We start from the raw sequence: 21,498 nt of genomic DNA on the forward strand, positions 1-21,498 counted from the left end.
CTTCAGAGCAAGCTGACTCTACAGTGAAAAATATGAGAGCCCTATCAGCTGACTCTGGTATGTTTAAACGATTATAATGTAGTATGTTCATTCTCGTAAGTGAAAGGAAATGACTGCCAAATGCTTCCTTTACAATCTCTCCAGAATAGGGCAGATCCTTTAATGTGAGATTTTCCTGACATTCCAATTGTAGCAGACATTGAACAAACAGAGATGCATTAAAAGCCAACCTGGTTCTATTATCTTTTATTGAAGGCCTAGCAAAGATCAGACATGAGCCCTGTGCTATTTACATTTTTTGGTGCATTAATCACTTTTATACTCAAGGGCTTTAGAAAAATTCAATAGATTGTTTTAAATTTAAAAAAAAAAAAACAGGATGTAACCAAAGCTATATTGGTCTTTTTCTCAGGAAGGTCAGAAAAGCTTTAAAACAGGAAGTCTGTGCTATAAGGTTGAGAAATGTTTGTTTTAACAGCCTAAGGCATCACGGTTGCAGTCTGCAGTCAGCTGCTATGGAGGAACTACAGTTTATTCTTTCCAGCCAAGGATTAATGTCCCTAGAGAAAAGGCCAAAAAGGTAGCCATATAACTAGAAAAGCACATTATCCTAAAACAAGACTTGTTATAAAATCTGAATCATAAATCTTTTAAGATACTTTTCAACATTAAATAGGAACTAATTTAGTAACTGGAGGAGGAACAGTTTGTCTTTTGTGATAATTTATAAAGGCTAAAAAAAAAACCATAGTAACCAACGCTAAGACAACCTCCTAGAAACAATTAACAGTGGGTTAAAAATTGATGCTTGCCATTTTGTACGTGTTTTCTATTGATTGCCTCCATTTTAATCATTATACTAATATTAATTATTACAATCAAACATAAAAATGACACTTTCTTGAATGCAAATTCTTGCCAAAAAGGACAGATTAATTTTAAAATAAAATTGTATCCCTTACAAAATGGTTGGTTTCTGCTTTTAAGAAAAAATTTTTTTAATAATTAAAAACTTTGGCCTGGCATGGTGGCTCATGCCTGTAATCCCAGCACTTTGGGAGGCTGAAGTGGACAGATCACCTGAGGTCAGGAGTTTGAGACCAGCCTGGCCAACATGATGAAACTCCGTCTCTACTAAAAACACAAAAATTAGCCAGGCTTGGTGGTGGGCACCTGTAGTCCCAGCTACTCGAGAGGCTGAAGCAGGAGAATCACTTAAATCTGAGTGGCAGAGGCTGCAGTGAGCCAAGACTGTGCCACTGTACTCCAGCCTAGACAATAAGAATGAAACTCCATCTCAAAAATAATAATAATAATTACAAACTTCAACTACAGTGCTCAACATTCACAACATATCTAACATTAAAGGTATTTTATTTCAGAAATTATGATTTGCTGATTCCATTCTTTTTTTTTTTTTTCTTTTTTTTTGAGACGGAGTTTCGCTCTTGTTACCCAGCCTGGAGTGCAATGGCGCAATCTCGGCTCACCGCAACCTCCGCCTCCCGAGTTCAGGCAATTCTCCTGCCTCAGTCTCCTGAGTAGCTGGGATTACAGGCACACACCACCATGCCCAGCTAATTTTTTGTATTTTTAGTAGAGACAGGGTTTCACCATGTTGACCAGGATGGTCTCGATCTCTCGACCTCGTGATCCACCCGCCTCGGCCTCCCAAAGTGCTGGGATTACAGGCTTGAGCCACCGCACCCGGCCGATTCCATTCTTTATACTTAGCTTACACAGGTAATCAAAATGAGGCTTTTTCATTGTGGACTCCATTTGAAATGGAATTAAATGTTATATTATGAAAACGTTAATCCAAAAAATATTAAAAAGCTAATATCAAATATATATTAAATATTAAAATAAAAATATTAAAATACACATATTACATGAATTTAAAATTCATTTGGCTTTTAAAGGGTAGTGACTGGAAAAATCCTATCATAATAAAGTGCTTTAAAATACAAACATAAATGGCTATTACCACAAAGTTTGCCATTCACCCCAAGAAGTGATTTTTCTATTTGATACTTACAGCTACCTTTAAATTTTTAGTTATTTATTTTCCAATATCCCTAGCAAGGATTGAACTATTGCCATTTAACAGATGGGAATAAAATGAAATTCTCTCAACTTTATTTTTTCCCTTATGGTTCAGAAGACATCACTCTAATAACTTAATCTTTCCAAGGGCATCACTCAAATAACAACTCATCCTAAAAGGCCAATGTTGGCTTTCCATTTAGTGTACACTGTATTATACTCAGCTTTTTTCTGAAAATTAAAAGCCAATAGAGTAATGCCTTCAAAATCTGGAGGAAAATAGTCTCCAACCTACTTTTTTTTTTTGGAGAGACAGAGTCTCAATCTGTCACCAGGCTGGAGTCCAGTGGCACGATCTCAGCTCACTGCAACCTCCACCTCCCAGGTTCAAGCAATTCTCCTGCCTCAGCTTCCTGAGTAGCTAGGACTACAGGTGCATACCACCACACCCAGCTAATTTTTGTTGGATTTTTAGTAGAGACAAGGTTTCACCATGTTGGCCAGGATGGTCTCGATCTCTTGACCTCGTGATCCACCCACCTCAGCTTCCCAAAGTGCTGGAATTGCAGGCGTGAGCCACCGCACCCAGCCAACTTACAATTCTATACCTGGCCAAACTGTGAGATAATCAAAGATGAGTATAAAATAGACATTTTCAGACACACACAGCCTCAAAACATTTACTTCCCATGTACCATTCTCAGGAAAATACTTCACAAATGAAGATGGAACCAACCAAGAACCCATGAAAAATGATCTCAAAGTGACATGAAAGGGAAGACTCCTTTCAACAACTCAGTGGCAGATCTAGACACCAAAATGAGGCAAAGGGTTCCAGGAGGACAGCACCAAGGGTGATCTATAGATTAATGTTTTCCATTACATTGAGAGGAGTTTAAATAGGTCTGTTGGAAAATGTAAGGGTAATTTAGAGAGGGGGTATATAAAACAAAACAAAGAATCAAAAGATACAATTATTAATTCCAGGAAAGAAACAACTTATACCAGAAATGGAATTAAATCATACCACAATTATTTGTTTCAAACTGTAACAACATATACATACCTATAATAATATACACATTCAATACTAATTTTACCACAAATGGTGGTATTACCACAATGGGAAGGAAAAGGAGGAGGAGGAGAAAGTAGAAGACATAAAAGGAGAAGGCCTGGCAAGGTGGCTAAAGTCTGTAATCCCAGCACTTTGGGAAGCCACAGCAGGCAGACTGCTTGAGCTCAACAGTTCATGACCAGCCTGGAAAGCATGGCAAAACCTCACCTCTACAAAAAACACAAAAACTAGCCAGGTGTAGTGCTGCATTCCTTAAGCTCCAGCTACTGAGGAGGCTGAAGCTGGAGGATTGCTTGAGCCCGGAAAGTAGAGGTTGCAGTGAGCCATGATCATGTCACTGGATTCCAGGCTGGGTGTCGAAGTAAGACCTGTGGTGGGGGGTAGAATATAAAAGGCTAAATCCTCATTATTCATTGGGTAAACTCGACAAGTGATATCTAACATAGAAAATAAAAACAGACCAGTACAGTGGCTCACACCTATGGTCCCAGCTACTCAGGAGAATGAGGCAGGACAATCCCTACAGCCATGCAGGTTGAAGCTACAGTGAACTGTGATCAAGCCACTGCACTCCTTCCTGGTAACTGAGTAAGGCCCCGTCTCAAAAAAAAAAAAAAAAAGACAGCCGGGCGTGGTGGCTCAAGCCTGTAATCCCAGCACTTTGGGAGGCCAAGGCGGGTGGATCACGAGGTCAAGAGATCGAGACCCTCCTGGTCAACATGGTGAAACCCCGTCTCTACTAAAAATACAAAAAAATTAGCTGGGCATGGTGGCACATGCCTGTAATCCCTGCTACTTGGGAGGCTGAGGCAGGAAAATTGCCTGAACCCAGGAGGCGGAGGTTGTGGTGAGCCGAGATCGCACCATTGCACTCCAGCCTGGGTAACAAGAGTGAAACTCCGTCTCAAAAAAAAAAAAAAAAAAAACACAAAACACAAAAGAAAAGATAAAGAAGCCAGGCATGGTGGCTCATGCCTATAATTCTAATGCTTTGGGAAGCCAAGGTGGCAGGATCACTTAAGCTCAGGAGTTTAAGTCTGGCCTAGGCAACACTACAAGATCTCATCTCTACAAAAAAAAAAATTTTTTTTAATTAGCCAAGTATTGGGGCACACACCTGTGCTCTCAGCTATTTGGGAGGGTGAAGGACTACTTCAGCCTGTGAGGTCAAGGCTGCAGTGACCCAAGACTGCACCACTGCACTCCAGCCTGGGCAAAGAGCAAGACTCTGTCTCAAAAAATGAAAATAAAAAATAAAAACATAAGCATGTCCTTTAGCAGTAGTGAGATAAGTGACCAAAAAAACTGTTTTAAAGTTAAAACAGTTTACTTCTGAGAAGTGGAACTCAAGGATGAGAGGGTTAGAACTACTAAAATAAACAAATAAAATAGAGACAGTTTACCACCATTTGATTAAGTCCGTGCACATATATCATGTAGAAAAAAAACATATGAAATTTAAAATTAACAAAAATGTTCCCAGAAGATTTTAGCTACCTTTTTAAAAAAATTCACCAACCTATGTACTTTGACCACCTGGTTAAGAGATTAATAAAATTTCAGAATGAAAAACAAGAAAAGAGGCGGGGGAGGGGGGGAACCTAGCCAAAGAAGCAATCAATCTTTTTAAGACGTAGGTGTCAGATTGAAATTTATTTTTCTTCAGGGGGCAGGTTGTACTACCTTTTGCAACCTGCTAGTAAGACTCCTGAAATTTGGTCCCTCAATAATAATAATCTTATACAAAAAAGAAAGGAAAAACACACACAATCACTATTTTTAAAAATAAACAACTCAATCACTATGATTTTAGTATGAATAAATGAGAATTAGATCACTAATTAAAATAACAGCTTTTAAAAGATAGAAGCAGTAGGCAAAAGTATAAATATATCATCCAGCTTCAAAGAACTTAACATGAATTTTTAAAATCGTTTTTAGCATTTACCTATTTGTTTATTCATAGCTATGTTTCATAGTCAGCTAATGGTTTTTGAAAAAGAGTAAGAATAAGATGGATAAGAGAAAGGAAAATTAAGGATGTTCTAAATTGCAAGTTAATCATTAGGTCAACAGTGGTAGTTTTCAGTGTCTCTCAAACACAATAATGCCTTGTCATTGACTGAAATACTGCTGAATTTTAATGCCATTGTTTTGTCAATAAAAAGTACTTACATACACTTCACAAGTCCATTAATAATCCTCTAAGAAGACCTAAATTAAAGCTTGGCAAGCAGTTTCTCATGAAACAAAATTTGCTTTAGTTATGGTTTGTTAGAACTAAATGTACCAAGTGGCAAATTAAGATGTGGAAACACACTTCAAAGGTTATGCTTTAAAAGTATTCGATGACTCAAACAGAGGTATCATTAGGCAGTGGCAAAGCAAATACTGAGATTCCTATTTCATTTGCAATCTGCTGAGCTTCAGATGGATAATTTTACAGTGACCAAGAGCTATCGGGATAAACTCTAAAAGTAGATAAGACATACATTCCCTAAATTTCATTAGAGGATTGGAAGGTAACCAGGACGGATTTCATTTTCAGCATTAAAAGTCATCAAAAGAGTCCAGTAATTCACATAGAAAATGCCATTGTGCTGTCTATATTGTGTGTATTTAATGTCCATGACAATGCTGACATGTGCACTGCAAGTGGTGACTGAAGAGTCAATTAAGTAGAGGAAAAGGACTTGCAGCAAAAATTTAAACTAAAAATAATCCATTTACAGGAGAACAGTACAAGACAAGCTAGAAAAACTATAATCAAAGCCTGTATTTCCAGTTTCAATAGTAAACACAGTTGTTAAGAGTGGTTAACACACAAGACCATAAGTGCATGCAATTTCAAGTAAGAAACATCTGTTTTGCCAATAGTATCCCTGTTATGTCCTCCATTTCTTTACTAAAGGAGATGTGAGAGTAACAATTAGAGTACGTACAATGTTTGAAAGAAACTCAGCAGTCAATTTACCTTAGAAAACATTAGGACTGCCGGGCACCGTGGCTCAAGCCTGTAATCCCAGCACTTTGGGAGGCCGAGGCAGATGGATCACGAGGTCAAGAGATCGAGACCATCCTGGTCAACATGGTGAAACCCCGTCTCTACTAAAAATACAAAAAAGTGGCTGGGCATGGTGGCGCGTGCCTGTAATCCCAGCTACTCAGGAGGCTGAGGCAGGAGAATTGCCTGAACCCAGGAGGCGGAGGTTGCGGTGAGCCGAGATCGCGCCATTGCACTCCAGCCTGGGTAACAACAGCGAAAACTCCATCTCAAAAAAAAAAAAAAAAAAGAAAAAACATTAGGGCTTTCATAGAAGTTCCTAAAATCATAAATTCTAAAGTTGTTATCCTAGAACTTGACAAGTTTTCTTTAAAAAACAGGGTCAGGGCCGGATGCGGTGGCTCAAGCCTGTAATCCCAGCACTTTGGGAGGCCGAGGCGGGTGGATCACGAGGTCAAGAGATCAAGACCATCCTGGTCAACATGGTGAAACCCCGTCTCTACTGAAAACACAAAAAATTAGCTGGGCATGGTGGCGCGTGCCTGTAATCCCAGCTACTCAGGAGGCTGCGGTGAGCCGAGATCGTGCCATTGCACTCCAGCCTGGGTAACAAGAGCAAAACTCCGTCTCAAAAAAAAAAAAAAAAAAAAAAAAACAGGGTCAGATAAGAATTTCGCCTTTCTTCCTATTGGTTGTTAGTCCCAATCAGCTGAAGTAGTGTGCCTATTTCTACACCAAAGAGTGGCAAAATGAAGAAAATCAAGCAAATTACACAGCAAAGGAAGAAATGCCTTCTATTTCATGAGAAAAGAGAAATGGTGCAAGCCAATGGATCACCAACCTCAACTCACTGGACAGCTGAATTTTTTTTGTTTAGTTCTGGGGAAAAAGCTGTGGTTGAATTTTATCAATGATGTTTAGTCCTACATCTTTTGCTGGGTGATTTTAAATGCTGGGTGACTCTCTTCATCTGGTGCTCTAAAAGCAGGCAGCAACATATCATCCTTAGCTCCGACTGGGCTTCAGGCCTTCAGCAAAGTTAGCCTAATGGTGAAGGTCTCTGGCTCTGGAGTCAGATGGCCAGGGCTCTCCTGATCTACAATTTTCTCACTGGGTAACCTTGGGTAAGTCTCCATATGCTCATCTATACAATGTGATTAATAACAGTACCCACTGCACAAGGTTATCATGGAGATGAAATAATTCAAGCAAGGCCTTGGATGGGGTGCCCAGCACACAGGAAATGCTCAATGAATGCCAGACACCATTAGCAGTGTCATCTCGGACTCTGTCATCGACTTACTGTAAAAACCTGACTAAAACAATTAAGGCAGGGCCTAAATCACCCCAACAGTGAGGTTAGTAATTCATTATTTGTCTGTGAAGTACATCACCCTGTTAAAAAAAAAAAAAAAGGAAAAAAAGGCAGGGGGCAGAAGGCAGTAAAATCGGCATTTTGCTTTTCATCCTTGCCACTATCACTGCTCCATTATTTATGTGAACTGGGAAGGAGTGTTTCTGGACAGATGCTCAGCTGGGTCCTGCAAGCAGAGCATCCATCACTAAAGGTAGTGCCTGTCTCAGCAACAAGCCCCTTTCCTGCCTCCTCTCTCCCTTCACCAGTCACCACTAGGGAGAGCGCAGTGGAGCCACACAGCGGCTGAGCAACATTAAAACGTTATTGTCCAAGCACTCTGTCTGATGATTTTCATAAAATAAAGTAATCCATCCCTAAATGATTCATTTTGTTCCAAATTAGCATCCTTAAGGTATTATTAAATATCCAAAGGGGCCCAATGTGTATTAGAAACAAAAGAGGGGTGAGGAACATTGATACACTTCCAATAGGCACTCCACTATAAATTTACTAAAGCAGGAATCATGAAATGACTGAAATAATAACAAATTATACAAGAGAAAAGTAGAGGAACAAATGGCGGAGATTTCCCATCTGCTTAATTCAACTTAGATAGATGTCTATCAAAGACAAGGTTTCTACAGAGTCACAGGCACACTGTATTCAAATAATTTTTTTCATTTCCATTTTCTCTGGACAAGCAAAAATAGGCCTACCAACAATTAATGGGTTAAAAACTCACATTTTCAAAACATTTAAATTATTTAAATGCTTATGTGTCTACCACCACCCCCAGAGAATTAATCACCTCCTTATTACTGTCACCTCTCTACCTTCCATATAATCCTACTGCTACATTTCTCACAGTCTTAAAATTATTTTCATATAAATTGGTCTTTGCTACTATATGTAGCAACTCAGGGCATGGAGCATGTTTTATTCATATGTGTATTCCCAAATCTTCCTAAATAATTTCCTCACTCATTAAAGGAACTTACAAATCCTACTATGTGCCAGATGCTTTCTTCATTCAACAAAAATATACAGAACAAGCACTTAGAATACATCTATGAACAAAGTAGAAAGACACTCCTGACTTCAAAAGGTTTACATTTCGCAGGGAGAAACAAACAGTAACCAACAGATTTTTTTTTTTATTCTTTAAATTTCACACAATATTCAAAGGCAGAAAGTGCTAAGGAAAAAGTAGAGCAAGAAAAGAAGAATTAAGCATAAGTACCAGCTGCAATATTAAAATGGGTAGTCAGAGTAGGACTCAGTGAGAAACAAACGCTTTAGGGAGGTGAGGAAGTTAACCAAGAGCAGAAAATGAACGTCTGGGGAACGACACCGTAGGCAGAAGGAGACATAGGGGCAAAAGCTTGTTTAAGAAACAGATGAGGCCTGGCATGGTGGCACAAGACTATGGTCCCAGTTGAGGCAGGAGGATCACTTGAGGCCAGGAGTTTAAAACCAGCCCAAGCAACATGGAGAGGCCTCATCTCTATAAAAAAATTTAAAAATTAGCTAGGCATTGGTGGCACATGTCTGTAGTTCCCGATACTTGGGAGGCTGAAGTGGAAGGATCACTTGAACCCAGGAAGTTAAGGCTACAGTGACCCATGAGTGTCATTGCATATTGGCCTGAAAGACAGAATAAGACTCTAAGAAAGAAAGAAGAGAGAGAGAGCATGTGCACGCAAGAGAGAGCGAGAGCAGCACGGCTAGAACACAACTGAGGGTGGAGGGTGCTATCAACAGATGAGTTGAAGGTCAGAGTAGACCTCATGGGCCATGTAGGGGTGTTCTTATAATTGTATATCCCTAAGAGTAGACAAGAAGCACACATTCTAGAATACATTACTTGTGCATAAAGCACACCTAGGCTCTCCTAAAATTAAAAACTTGGCCAGGTGAAGTTGCTCTCACCTATAATCCCAACACTTTGGGAGACTGAGGAGGGTAAATTACTTGGGGTCAAGAGTTTAGACCAGCCTGGCCAGCATGGTGTAACCCCATCTCTACCAAAATTACAAAAATTAGCCGGACAAGGTGGTGCCTGCCTGTAATCCCAGCTACTCAGGAGGCTGACACAAGAGAACTGCTTGAATCCAGGAGGCAAAGGTTGTAGTGAGCTGAGATCGTGCCACTGCACTCCAGCCTGGGCGACAGAGCAAGACTCCATCTCCAAAAAGCAAACACCAAAAGTTGCTTTAGTGTTCCTCATGTACCCCATAGGTCCTCTTATACATCTTATTCCTGGGGGAAGAAGCAGCCCACCTTGAAGATACTACCCTATGCTGGTAAAACTTGAAAAGTTAGAACTGCATTCCTCAGCAACTGGAAGCACTACAGAGGTCTGCTTCCCTAAGTCCCTCAACACAGCCTGGGACTTCCCTGCAGGGCTGAACGCAAGATCCCAGGAAATGGAAGAGTTGAACTAAAAGAGTTTTTGTATTTCACTACTCAAGAGATTCTTTTTTTTTTCTTTTTTTTTTTTTTTTTTTTTTTTTTTTGAGACTGAGTCTCTGTTGCCCAGGCTGGAGTGCAGTGACCCAATCTCAGCTCACTGCAACCTGTCTCCTGGGATCAAGCAATTATCCTGCCTCAGCTTTCTGAGTAGTTGAGATTACAAGTGCCCACCACCACACACGGCTAATTCTTTTTGTATTTTTAGTAGAGACAAGGTTTCACCATATTCGTCAGGCTGGTCTCAAACTCCTGACCTCAGGTGATCCACCTGCCTCCGTCTCCCAAATTGCTGGGACTACAGGCGTGAGCCACCACGCCCAGCAAGAGATTCTTAAATCCTCTTCTGGTGAGAAGTAAGGCACCTGACCAGGACCAGTGGGATTTGGTGACTTGATCTCACACGTGCTTTCTCTCTGCTGGAAGGATTGCTGGCCTCTATTAGACATTTTTATTACGAGGCCGGGAGTTGTAGCTCATGCCTGTAATCTCAGTACTTCAGGAGGCTGAAGCACGTGGATCACCTGAGATCAGGAGTTCGAGACCAACTAAAATACAAAAACTAGCCCAGCATGGTGTCGGGTGCCTATAATCCAAGCTACTCGGGAAGCTAAGGCAGGAGAATGGCTTGAACCAGGGAGACAGAGGTTGCAGTGAGCTGAGATCGTGTCATGCATTCCAGCCAGGGCAACAAGAACAAAACTCCATTCCCCCAAAACAAAATTTTAAAAAAGAAATTTTAATTATTATCTGGCAAATATGTTCTCCTTTTTGACTGCTAAATATGTAAGATGGGTCCCTCAGTGCTATCTAATCTCAAAATTCAAAACTAAATAATTTTAATTACATAAACCCTTATCTCTGTTTTGACAGCAGTAACTTCTCACCAGAAGAGGATTTAAGAATCTCTTGCCAGGCGTGGTGGCTCATGCCTATAGTCCTAGCAATCTGGGAGGCCGAGGCAGGCGGATCACCTGAGCTGAATAGTCACCTACCAGCATATCTCATTTCATTTCATTTGCTTCGCTACACTTTGCAGATACTGCTTTTTCTCCCCCAGCAAACTGAAGGCTTTGGCAACCCTACATCAGGTAAGTCTACTGGTGCTTTTTGTTCTTTGTTTCTCCTTTCTTCAGCCCCTTTCCTGTCTATAAAGCCAACCTCCTCTGCTGGACTCACTGGAAAGCTTACATTTATTCTACTTTATGGAATAAAGTATTGCCCAATTATAGAAACACAAATAAAGCCAACTGAAATCTTTAAACTATATTTGTTCTAATTTTGGCTTTTGACAGAGAAACAACTCAATCCACAGCACAGGTCTTCGTGGCTCAACCTTTGCTAACCTACTCCCCCATTCACCTTCCTCTTGGCTATCAAATCTAATGTTTCTGAAACTCAATTCTGGTAACATCCCTTTCCTACTTAAAACTCACATTAGCTTTTTCATTAAAACTATAATGACAGTGATACTAATATTTCTTGGGTGCTAACTGTACACCAGGTACTGCTGTATCATAGATACATGACAATATTCCTACAGGATAGGTACTATTACTACTCCATGTTTATAAGTGACCAAACCAAGAGACAAAGGTGTTAAGTAACATCTGTTCAATAAAGCCATAGAGTTGGCCTTCTTATCCCTGGGTTCCACATCTGTGGTTTCAACCAACCATGGACTGAAAATATTTGGGGGGACAAAAAAAAAAGGATGGTTGCTTCTGTAGTAAACATGTATAGACTTTGTCATTATTCCATAAACAATACAGTATAATAACTATTTACATGGCATTTACATTGCATTAAATACTAAAAGTAATCTGGAGATGATGTAAAGTGTTAGGGAGGAAATGGTCTAAAGTTTGTCAGAGGATGCGCAGAGGTTACATGCAAATACGACACCATGTTATTTATTTATTTATTTTTAATTAATTAATTTTCTGGGGTAGGGGGGATGGAGTCTCAATCTGTCACCAGGCTGAAGTGCAATGGCACAATCTTGGCTTACTGCAACCTCCATGTCCCAGGTTCAAGTGATTCTCCTGCCTTAGCCTGCTGAGTAGCTGGGATTACAGATGTGTGCCACCACGCCTGGCTAATTTTTGTATTTTTAGTAGAGGTAGCGTTTCACCATGTTGGCCAGGCTGGTCTGGAACTCCTGACCTCAGGTGACCCACCTACCTCGGTCTCTCAAAGTGCTGGGATTTACAGGTGTGAGCCACTGCACCTGGCCGACATCATATTTAAAGAACTTGAATGTGTGTGGATTTTGGTACCCTCCAGTGGTCCTGGAACCAATCCCACATGAATACTGAGAGGACTATGTAGTTAGTTTCAGAACTTGCATTTAAACTCAGGCTCTGTACCCCAAAACAAAAAGCTATTTGACATGAAAATTCAATTAATCAATCAATAGTTGTCCCTTTTTGACCCTCTACCTATCAAAAACTACTCACATCACAAAATTTAGAACATTCATCCGAGAAAAGAGAGTGTATTCAGAAAGGAATGCAGAGTCTCCAATGCAGTCTCTCTTACACAGCTGTCAAATCCCGAATGCCTCACAAACATCAGATCAGCCATCCATCACCAAAATGGGAGGGGAAGGTGGGAAAGGAAACTGAAGAATGACAACAAAGAAGAGAATCTAACAACTCCCAAACAACATACCCTGAGGTTAGAAATAAGGAAGAACAAACAATTCAGTCTGAAAGGGCTTTTACCAAGAAGAGATTAGTAATTAGACTGAATGGCTGTGGCTCAATATAAAGTAAACAAACGCATTTTTTCCTCTCTAAACAGAACATAGGAGCAACCCCAGAAGTTATTCAAGAGGGCTTTAAAAAAGAAAAGAAACTCTGAAACAAAAAAGTTATCTTTAAACGCTAATCATTGTTTTCCCCTAAAATCAGTATTAGAACACTACCTGACAAGGTCTTTAAAGGGTTCACTGTTGATTAAGCCATTTTCATGGACTACTAAGTTTGAGTTCTCTTCATTCAGATTGTGCTGTGTACACTGTGACTTAGGCAAGCTCAACATTAACAGTTCTTCAAACTAAGCAACTGCTTAATGTTAGATAGAAAAAAATATGTCTGCTGTGAAATCTATAGTATCCAAGTACTATCTAGTGCCAACAAAAGCTAACAAACAGGCTGTTTTTAAGTTTAAGCAGAAGAAAAATAACCACTACCTGTACAGAACTACAGTTCAGCTCTTTCAGTATTTCAGATAAAAAGGACTGAAACTAGAAACAACTTACTTTCTAGCACTGAATTACCTCATTACGTTGTACAAATCATTAGGTGGGGACAGAATATGCCAAAATAGAAATCATAAGCTGAAATAGCCTTGAATTCTTTCCCTTAAATGAAGCTCTTCTATCAAACTAATCTACACAGTCTCTGTATTCCAGCATTATGTCAATCTGTAAATCAAAGATTTTGTTCCATAGCCCTTTTGACTTTTAACATCTGAGAAAGAAAACCAGTTTTTATCTTTTACCACCCGAAGGTATACTATCCCTAGACTCTAAAGTCACTATTTAAAATGATATCATTTATATCATCTAACACATTAAGAAATACATTCATTTTATTTTTGATAGTAACAAAACAACCCGGGATGTTTGCATAAAGCTGTCAACAAGAAACCACTTCTGTATGTATCCTTCTTTGGGTTTCCAGCTCAGAGGCTGGCAAAATTGGCCCATGAGGTAAACGCAGCCCACTGCCTGCTTTTGGTTTCTGTACTTGTAAATAGTTAAAGAGTGAAGAATCAAAAGAAGAAAACTATTGCACGACACATGAACATCACATAAAATTCCAATTTCAGTGTCCATAAATAAAAGGTTTTTTGGAAATGGTCATGCCTGTTGATTTACATATCACCTATGGCTGCTTTTGGCTTTTGTATTATAAAGGTAAAGTTCAGTAACTGCAACAGAGACCTGATGACCCACAGAACCTAACATCTCTACTATCTGGTCCTTTTCAGAAAAAGCTTGCCCAATCCTGTTCCAGCTATTACAAGGGAGTTTAAAAAAACATGTAAGGAGCTATGGACAGCAATTTGACTGGAAAGTGTGTAGTGACTGAAAAGAAATGTCCTCTAGTGGGCAAATCTGGAGCAAGAAAGTAAATTCCTGCCAGGATTGATCAGATGACATCTCCATTTCATGAATTATTCCAGATATAAAACTGCCATTTAACAATAACAAGCAATTCTTTTAAGTAACACCCAAAGGCATAAATCCATATAAAATAAGACATTTTATAATGAGAACATGAGAAAATGTTTTCTCTAGAGCAAAAGAAGCTATTGCCATCAGAGTGAACAACAAAAACAAAAACAAAATCAAAATATTCAAACTGGGAAAATGGGTAAACTGGGGAAACCAAGTAAACTGGAATAAATTGGGAAAAATAATAACTAAAATTTGCTCCAAAGGACTGGGAGGGGTTATTGCACATAAAGAAGTTTTCCAAAGTACAAGAAATAAATTAGGTGCCATATGTGCAGTGTTATATATTTAAATAATATTTCAACCTTAGATTAAGGAAAATTTATCCTATATATTTCAAGATACCATGAGATTTTGCCGATTTACATTTAGCTGATTTACATTCAAATAAAAAAAAAATGTGAGTAATATTATCTATACCAAAGTAATGCTCTGTCACTTGCCAGAATAAAGAAAACCTTTAGTAATTTTGTCAATTTCAAGTTTGAGAATTAAGCAAATATCCCAAATCCTTTGTAAACTCAAGGATTCAGTTCTACGTATTACATGGCTACTTAAAAATTTGACCTTCTGGCAGGACATGGTGGCTCACATTTGTAATCCCAGTACTTTGGGAGGCTGAGGCAGGCAGATCAGGAGGTCAGGAGATAAGAGACCAGCCTGGCCAACACAGTGACACACCATCTCTACTAAAAATACAAAAATTAGCTGGGTGTGGTGGCAGGCACCTGTAATCCCAGCTACTCAGGAGGGTAAGACAGGAGAATCGCTTGAACCTGGGAGGCAGAGGTCGCAGTGGGCTGAAATCGCACCACTGCACTTCAGCCTGAGTGACAGAGGTAGACTCCATCTTAAAACAAAAAAAAATTTTATTTTACCTCCTATTTCTAGATACTGTGTAAAAAAAAAAAAAAAAAAAAAAAAAATACTCAAGCTTCTTTCCCAGAAACTTACTAATTTTCTGGGTTTTTTTCTTTAAAACTCCTTTGGTTTACACACCAATTCTGTATAGGTTAAAAATACACAATCTCAGGTGAAAGTTCTGATGGGGAGTGCATATTATGTAAATATGAATACTTACTTCATATTATTTTTTGTGATTAGGATGGAAAGAAACATGGATGTACAAGTGATGCCAGGGTAAACCTAATACTCAATACCAATAATCAAACCCAATACATGATACTGATTCCTGTCTCACAAGTACACATTAGTTTTAACATTACTGAAAGATGTGGGAAATTCTATCATACTTTCTTTTTTTTTGATGACAGAGTTTTGTTCTTGTTGCCCAGGCTGGAGTGCAATGGGCAATGGCACAATCTCAGCTCACCACAACCTCCGCCTCCCGGATTCAAGAGATTCTCCTGCCTCAGCCTCCCAAGTAGCTGGGATTACAGGTGCTCACCACCATGCCTGGCTAATTTTGTTTGTTTGTTTGTTTGTTTGTTTGTTTGTTTGTTTGAGACGGAGTTTCACTCTTGTTACCCAGGCTGGAGTGCAATGGCGTGATCTCGGCTCACCGCAAACTCCGACTCCTAGATTCAGGCAATTCTCCTGCCTCAGCCTCCCGAGTAGCTGGGATTACAGGCACGTGCCACCATGCCCAGCTAATTTTTTTTGTATTTTTAGTAGCGACGGGGTTTCACCAAGTTGACCAGGATGGTCTCGATCTCTTGACCTCGTGATCCACCCGCCTCGGCCTCCCAAAGTGCTGGGATTACAGGCTTGAGCCACCGTGCCCGGCCAATTTTGTATTTTTAATAGAGACGAGGTTTCTCCATGTTGGTCAGACTGGTCTCGAACTCCTGACCTCCGGTGATCCACCCACCTCAGCCTCCCAAAATGCTGGGATTACAGCTGTGAGCCACTGCGGCCGGCCTCTACCTGATTTATTTCCAAAGGAAAAAATAGTTGTAACTACATCAAAATAACTATTTTGGCCAGATGCGGTGCCTCATGCCTGTAATCCTAGCACTCTGGGAGGCCAAGGTGGGTGGGTCACTTGAAGTCCAGAGCTCAAGATCTGCCTGGCCGACATGGTAAAACCCCATCTCTACTAAAAATACAAAAATTATCCGGGCATGCTGGTGCTCGCCTGTAGTCCCAGCTACTCAGGAGACTGAGGCAGGAGAACTGCTTGAACCCAGGAGGCAAAGGTTGCAGTGAGCCGAGACTGTGCTGCTGCACTTCAGCCTGGGAAAGAGAGTGAGATTTTGTCTTTAAAAAAAAAAAAAAAAATGCAATTAATAGTTTAACATCTTAAATCTAAATTTCTAGAAGATTCATTAGTTTGCCCTTGGTAATCCCCACTTGCTGCCTTGTAGAGCCTCCTTAGGCTTCAAAACAGTTCTTTATAAACCATATTTAATAACTTACGTGTCAGATGAGTCAATCACATACAGATTAGATTTCCCTGAAAATATATAGAAGGTTAAAAATTAGAAGAGAAAGTGATAGGCATAATACGCTCTGGGTTTTGCTGAACGCAAATGTTCTAAAGTTCTGAAAGGTTCAAGATTAACACAGACATTCACAAATCAGGCATCTGATTTCAACTGTTTTAAAAAGTTGTTTAAAAAAAGTCAAAATAAGTTAAACTCTTCCCATTTGTTTGAATTTAATAAAGGGTACATTAACTTCCTACCCAAAAAGATTTGAAAACAAAACATAAATCATTTCCTTTCACTTAATGTTCCACAAATGTATGAAAAGCAAACTCAATTCAATTTAGTTGAATCAATAAGGGAATTCCAGTTTTCTAAGACAGTATGTTTTAAACCAAGCAGATACTCCCTAGGGCCAAATAATTATGATATATTAGCTACTCTTTCTAGGCCAAACCAGAGCTCTTCTTTCCAAAACTCACATTTCTACCAAACCAGAACACTGTGTGGTAGGAAAAGAGTTCAAAACACCTGGAATATTTTTCCAAAATAAAATTTAACTTTCCACTGCCAGGAGAAGCATGAACACACTGACTTACACTGCCCTCTAGAGTCTCCTTCTAATATTTTTTAGCCTGAAATAATTAAACTCTAATCATTACTCTTCTAATTACTCAAGCTTTAAGTATCCTAATACTGTAAACTGTTCTTTTAAAATTTTGTTTGTTTGTTGTTGTTTTTGTTGTTACTGTTGTTTTGGGGTAGTTTTTGTTTTTGGGTTTTGGTTTTTGGTTTTTCGGGAGTTTTTTGAGACAGTCTTGCTCTATTGCCCAGGCTAGAGCGCAGTGGGGCAACCTCAGCTCACTGCAACCTCCACCTCCTGAGTTCAAGCAGTTCCCCTGCTTTAACTTCCCAAGTAGCTGGAATCACAGGCGTGCACCACCACGCCCAGCTAATTTTTATACTTTTAGTAGAAATGGGGTTTCACCATGTTGGCCAGGCTGGTCTCGAACTCCCAACCTCAGGTGATCCATCTGCCTCCGCCTCCCAAGGTGCTAGGATTACAGGTGTAAGCTACCGTGCCCAGCCAACTGACCTTTTTTCAATGGATTAGTAGTCATTCTTAAAACATATGATATTTCAATTACCCACTGTTCATAAAGGTCAGCAGTCCTTCCCCAAAGGACAGGAATGTACCCCCAACCAGAATGTTCTTAATTTGCTTATTTTTAAAAAGTTTTAAATAGCTCAAACTGCAAAGGTTTCTAAAACAAAGACTAGACATAGCATGTATTAATTAACCCCTGCAGCACAGAGTTTTGTCTAGCAAAACCCCAAGTTCACACATTTGACCACATGCACACAAACCTCAGCTAACATGGCCAGTGCTCCCCAGAAGCTACTTCTGCAGCTATGCATCTGCCTTCTCAGCTCCTGGCAGTTCCTGCCTTTTCTCTTGCCAGACAATCAGAGCTCTGAAGGGATCTTAAGGCACTAATAAGAAGCCATGACAACCAAGACCTGTGGTAGTTGTAAAGCACAAATACCAATATCCACTTTTACTGAGCATGCATCCAATAAGCAATGTGCTAAGGACTCCAAGTAAATTAAAATCATCCCTCTAACCTAATAACTCCATAGGCACCTATAACATACCATAACTTGAGACTTTCTATTATTCCTTATACTTAAGAACGTATTAAAAGACATGCTTTACTATGCACTACTGCTAGTATAGCTCACCTCAGCTGTTACAATAACTAGAGAAGTAGGGTTATTTTCCTGTTTGTTTTAATCTAGAGTCGTAAGAGGCCACTTAAAAAAAAAAAAAAAATCAACCGTATTCAAACCGTGTTTAGAGGAAAAAAAGTCTATATTCTTTTTAATGGATGAGTAGTCATTATTAAAAGGTATAATATTTCAATTACTCACACTTATTCAAAGTCAGCAGTATTTCCTCAAAGAACAGGAATGCACCCAAAATGGAGTATTCTCTAGGCATCTGCAGTATACCATAACATCAAAAAGCATCCCTCAAAAAAGTAACTAAAACTAAGATGCTATTGGTCCACACCCAGATATCTGTTATTACTTCTGAAAACAATCTAAGTAATCTTGGGGATCCCATCCAGTAGATAAAAATGATGGCATCCTTTGGGGCATAAAGTGAAAATAACATTTCCACAGGCTCTGAAACAGGGTCTAGCAAACTAGGGCCAAGAGACTATACCTGTTTTTGAAAATAAAGTTTTATTAGAACATAGCTGCATCTGTTTTATATATATTTATTTATTAATTAATTATTTTTCCTATAACTGTTTGTTTTCCCACTACAATGGCAGAGTTCCATAGTTGAAACAGAGACCACACAACCTGAAAAGACTAAATATCTGGCCCTTTACAGAAAAAGACTGCCAGTAGCAAACATCCCCAGCCTTCTCCAGATCGCAACTTAGAGGAATGTCATGTGTATGAGGCTAAGGGGTGGGGGCGGGCTTGAGATGGAAAAGGGGATTACAGCTGCTATCCACACTATACTACATAAGAAAATGAAATTATGGGCACTCATAGGAAGAAATAATGACAGAGGCAGCTGATTCATCCCATATGATGGTTCACATCAGCCTTTTCCAAAGACTGAATGAAGAGCTCTAAGGTTTTCTTTCAGGCATTTAAAAACTCCTGTGTAAGAGATGGCAGGAGAAAATATAATTTTTGACATAAGATACTATTTCACTCACATCAATGTTACACTGAAGCTCACACCTGAGGTAGGCTGATACTTCTTTCAAAGAGAAGATTTCAAGTGAGTTTCCAAATAGCTATGATAATGTGTATGAATAGAAACAAATCCAAGAATGAACCTGAGGTAAATATCGAAGATTGAAATCAGTGAACCATCAAAATAAAGACACTTGTCAAAACATATAATATACAATATGAAATATAATGAATAACATGAATCCCTTTGAAGGTCACTATATGTAGATACAAAAATACAGCTTGAAGATGAGACCCAGATTCTAGTCTGGGTTTATACTCTAATCGTAACTTAGAAAAGTTAATTCCCCCATTTGTTTTTGGTTTTGTTTTTTAACAGAGTCTTGCTCTGTCACCCAGGCTGGTATACAGTGGTGCAATCACAGCTCACTGCACCCTCTACCTCCCAAACTCCCAAAGTGCTGAGATTACAGGTCTGAGCCACAGTGCAGCCAGTTTCCCCTTTGAACTTGATCTGTGAACTGAAGGACCTGAAGGACGGAGGCTGCATCAGTGGTTCTCAACCATTCGCATGCCTCAGAATCACCTGGAGGGATCTGTTAAAGCAAGGGGTGCTGAGTGCCAGGCTTCAATTTCAGTTAGGAAGTCATCACTCCCATCCTCACAGCAAGAAAAAAGCTAAACAAACTGAAATCAATGGCTTTTCTTAGCTCCATTAGAGAATTGGGGTCACAGGGCAAACAGCTACCACAAAGTTTGGAGAAATAAATCACAAGAAAATACAGAGGATCACAGACAAGATCAGATTATCAGAAGCAAAAGCTACAGGAACCAGGAAGCAATACAGTAATCATTACTTGAATAGTACTTTTGACAAACTGCAGAAGATTGAGTGTGGACTAGCTTGAGAGTTAAAACTTCTGGGGGTCCAGACTTAGAGACACCTAAAGATTTTACCTCCAGGAGCCTCAACGGGTTCTTACAAGAACATTAAAGAAAAAAAATCCCCTTGTATTTTAGGCAGGGAGAAAGGAAAGTAACCATTTTGAAATCGCTCAGAGCATTTTCCATAACAAAGGCCCACCTGCTAAGACGAATTACTTTGTCAGAGCTTTGAGAACTGGGGATAGGACAATTATTCAATTCTCTCTGGCCTTCTCACAGAAAGGGTAAGGGGAGGAAAGCTAAGAAACTCTTCAGAAGATCACAGCCTATGGACTTAGGCCCACTAAAAAACTGAGATTTAATATTCGATTACAGAATGCTTTCCCTCCCTAACACCTTTCCACCACATCAGCAGACCTCCAGTATAAAAAACTGCATTACAACTGACAGAGCTTCAAGACAGACTCTATTTAAGAAGGAGTTCTTAGGGAAACCCAAAGAAACCAGGTGAGGACAAAAACACAAAAACTATAGCAAACTGAAACATCCAGCATCTACACCCACAGCAAACATGAAACACAGTATAGCATTTTCTCAAAAAGCTAAACATAATCTTACCATATAATCCCAAAACTGTGCCCCTAAATATTCATTCAAGCGACTTAAAAACTTATGTCTATACAAAAATTGGCACAAATTTTAGAGTAGCTTTATTCATAATCAAAGACAGCAACCAAGATGTCCTTCAACTGCACTTCATGAATGGATACACGAACTGTGGTACTCAATCTATATAACAGAATGCCACTCAGCAATAAAAAGAAATGAGCTCTAAAGAACAAAAAAGAGGAACATTAAATGCATACTGCTAAGTGAAAGAAGCCAGTTTGAAAGTATACATACTATATGATTCCAACCATAGAACTTTCTTTAAAAGGCAAAACTATAGAGACAGTAAAAGGATCAGTGGTTGCTGGGGCTGGGGGAGGAGGGAGAGATGATTACAAGGAGCACAGAAGTTTTAATGGCGGTGAAACTATTCTGCATGATACTGTAACTGTGGATAAGCATATGACATTTACATTTTTGTCAAACCCCAAACCCCACAGAATGTACAACACAGAGTGAACCTTAAACTGTAGACTTCAGTTGATAACATATCAATACTGCTTCATCAGTTGTAACAGATAAGCCACACTAATGCAAGATGTTAACAATGGGGTGGGAGAGGGAGGGGGAGAGAGAGGGAGAGAGGGAGAGAGGGAAGGGGAGGGAGAGAGGGAGGGGGGGAGAGAGGGAGAGAGG

The 21,498-nt window shown here is 39.5% G+C and overlaps 1 protein-coding gene across 6 annotated transcripts in view; it reads right to left on the minus strand.

The window, feature by feature from the left end:
* RERE (arginine-glutamic acid dipeptide repeats) overlaps window positions 1-21,498 on the minus strand; it is a 484,877-nt gene that overhangs the window by 368,433 nt on the left and 94,946 nt on the right. Inside the window, exon 1 of one of the 6 annotated variants that reach the window (XM_074380008.1) lies at window positions 16,580-21,362. The exons of the other annotated variants lie outside the window; for them this stretch is intronic. The gene's annotated coding sequence lies outside the window, so the exon portion shown is untranslated. Of the gene's footprint in view, window positions 1-16,579; window positions 21,363-21,498 lie in introns of those variants that run through there. 6 annotated transcript variants of the gene reach the window in all.

Source organism: Saimiri boliviensis, chromosome 11 (assembly GCF_048565385.1).
Source record: "Saimiri boliviensis isolate mSaiBol1 chromosome 11, mSaiBol1.pri, whole genome shotgun sequence".
NCBI classification, from domain to species: Eukaryota; Metazoa; Chordata; class Mammalia; order Primates; family Cebidae; genus Saimiri; species Saimiri boliviensis.